We start from the raw sequence: 527 nt of genomic DNA on the forward strand, positions 1-527 counted from the left end.
TTTGTCCCTTTGTGTCGAGTGAGTGGGGAAGTGAGAAGCCGATTAGTTCTGTCGTCCAATCCATCATCTTTTAGTAGAAACTCTACTTTCTACCTTTTTCTCTCTTGTCTTTGGCTCTTTTTGTTTGGTTCTCTGCTTCTCTTCACTATATCCGATGAATAATTCTGAGCTAATTTGGACGTCTCAATCCCCATTTTCCATAATTTAATCTGTTCAAATCATGTACGGTAAAAAGTATGATCTGAGTTAACTAGCTAGGAAATTCATCCTCTTATTCTAAAAGATTCCAATATAAAAAAGATATATGAGCATATACGACAAAGTAATTTATGATTTGCAGGCGATGCTTTTCTCATCAAAGGAATTACTTTTCATTTTTTTTTTCAGGATATAGATGATTAATTAGCTTTCGATTTATCACACTACCATCTGGCTCTAATGTGCATGTACAGAATAGACGTGTTTTATATAAATATATATAATCAAATGACCCACGTGAACAAAAAGCCTAACCCTTTTCTTGCCTT

Source organism: Zingiber officinale, chromosome 10A (assembly GCF_018446385.1).
Source record: "Zingiber officinale cultivar Zhangliang chromosome 10A, Zo_v1.1, whole genome shotgun sequence".
Classification (NCBI taxonomy): Eukaryota; Viridiplantae; Streptophyta; class Magnoliopsida; order Zingiberales; family Zingiberaceae; genus Zingiber; species Zingiber officinale.